Consider the following 2,320-nt stretch of genomic DNA (forward strand, 5'->3'; position numbering starts at 1 on the left):
TTGGGCTCAGAGTATGGTCTCTAAGTATCATTTCCCACTAAAGGAACTTCTGGTTCATGGTCTATGGCAGAAAATGTAAAAGAGGAGTTTGGGATATCCTATTGACCAATAAGAGTTCATATCTTGTTCCCCTTCTTCCATTTTGCTCCTGAAAATGACATTAGATGGAGCACACAAAAAATAAGCTCCTAAAATGTGTGCACATAGACCCAAATCTCCAAATCAGCAGGAGAAAACCACTCCTAGTTCTTACTATCTCTAACCAGTACATGGTACTTGACGTCTAAGTTGGTCTGTGCAGTCTTACTGGGGGTAAATATAATAGTTTTGCTGTTGCTAACATTTCTGTTGCTATTTTTCTTGTTAGATACTATGGAGTCAGTTTTGACTTACAGTGACCCTACGTACAATAGAACAAGGTACCACGCAGTCCTGACCATCCTCATAATCACGCTTACATTTGAGCCCATGGTTGCAGCCACTGTGTCGTTAGGCTCGTCTAGAGTCTTCCTTTTTGATGCCCCTCTTTTCCAGGGACGGGTCTCTCCTGATGACATGCCCAAGGATTTCTGTTATGCTCTGGAAACATTGGAAATAGCTCACAAACCATGTGTGAACGAACCCTCAAGGAAACAGACGAAAACTTCCGAGTGCAAAACAAGACTTAGGAAGGTCACTCGGTTCTAACCACACTGTGATTCTAGAAACTTAAGACGGCATCACGGTTTTATTTGGAAATGCATTTCAGAATGACGCATGAAATCATCCTTTTAAAGAGCTGTTGAGAGAATAATTCCCTAGATTGGTAGTCTCCAAAATTGTCTTGACAGTACACCCTTATTCAACATAACCTGCTTAACTCATCCCTTCGGGTGTATGTATATTTATTTATATAATACATTGTTATCATTTTTAATACTTTATATACCTTCTAAAACACACATAGAAATAGAAATTAGGTAAAGGATGATTTTTAAGAGGGGGATTGCATTCTAGAATGGTTCTCTAACACCCAGACAAATTGTCTTAGGCCCCACTGTGTGCCCCACCTTAGCAACCACTCCTCTGGGGTGGAGGAGTCGGAATGAGCACTGGCGGCCCAGTCACAGGTGGTGAGTAGCTCAAGGCATCTGGAGGGTAAAGAGTGGACCGGACATGACTGTCCCACCAAGTACTGAGAAGCTCTCATGTTTATAAACACGCTGTATAATTTAGCATCAAACACCTCTTTCCTCCCCACCTTGGGGATCAACAGGGAGTGGGTTGCTCTTTCACGGCTGCAGACGTCTCTCAGCCTGACCCTTCTACTTGTCCTTCTTGTCTCCTGCCAGGGTACCTTTGAGAGCTCATGTTAATCCTTGTGGACTTGGACAAAGAGGCCGGAAGAGGAGAGTTTCAAAGGGCGACTTATCTGCCACCCCTTTCTGAGATAACCCTTGGGAAAATTTGTCGACTAACCAAGGTAACACATATCTTTGTCCTCCAGCATCTCCCCACACCTTTCTCAGGAAGGAAATTTCTCTCTTCCAGAAGTATGTGCTGAAAGCAGCCTTTTAATTCGCTTTTTTCCTTCTCATTTTCTGTAGGTAGTATGAATAGAATTCTATTAGAAGTTTGGGATTGGGGGGGGTGTTTTTTAAATAGTGGAATCTTCTTTGGTATCATTCTTTAAGTACTTACAAACTTGTGGGCAGATTATAAAATCTGCACAAGCTTACAGACTATAAAATAGACCCCAACTTACAAGCATGCACACATTCCATCAAAGTATCCTCATAGGATAAATGAATATGGACTAGCTTATCATCTCCAAGGTCTTCTCAACCCTAACCTGGTGGTTTTATGGGTTTCACAGGAACATGAAGACAGAGTACAAATGAAAAGCTGTAGTCCTTATCGAGAGACTTGGTGGAAACACAAAGCCAAGGCGGGGGGTGGTCCCTTTCTCACTTCCTCCCCACCCTCAGCCTCCGAATGCTGCCAAGTGAACCAAATGGAAGCAGGAACCACGAGTCAGCTACGTGGCGAGATCTCGCCTTCATTCTGTCCGCATCAACACACCCTGGACAGTTTCTGCACAAGCCTACATGGATTCAGGAAATTCTGGAGGCCATAAAACAGGAATGGCCAGCTCCTGGTGTTAACCTGGCATAAATAAGCTTTTCTATCCCTCAGCTTCCTCAAGAAGAGGCCAGCCTGACAGCTAGCTCCCATCAATGAGATCGTCCATGTCGAGCGCCTACGCAAATGTCTAGCCAACAGCAAGCCTTCTCTCCACAGCCTTATTATAAAGAGTCATTTGTTTAAAAAAAAAAAAAAA

The sequence above is a fragment of the Echinops telfairi genome, unplaced genomic scaffold (genome assembly GCF_000313985.2).
Source record: "Echinops telfairi isolate 266 unplaced genomic scaffold, ASM31398v2 ScPeMD7_1957;HRSCAF=2489, whole genome shotgun sequence".
NCBI classification, from domain to species: domain Eukaryota; kingdom Metazoa; phylum Chordata; class Mammalia; order Afrosoricida; family Tenrecidae; genus Echinops; species Echinops telfairi.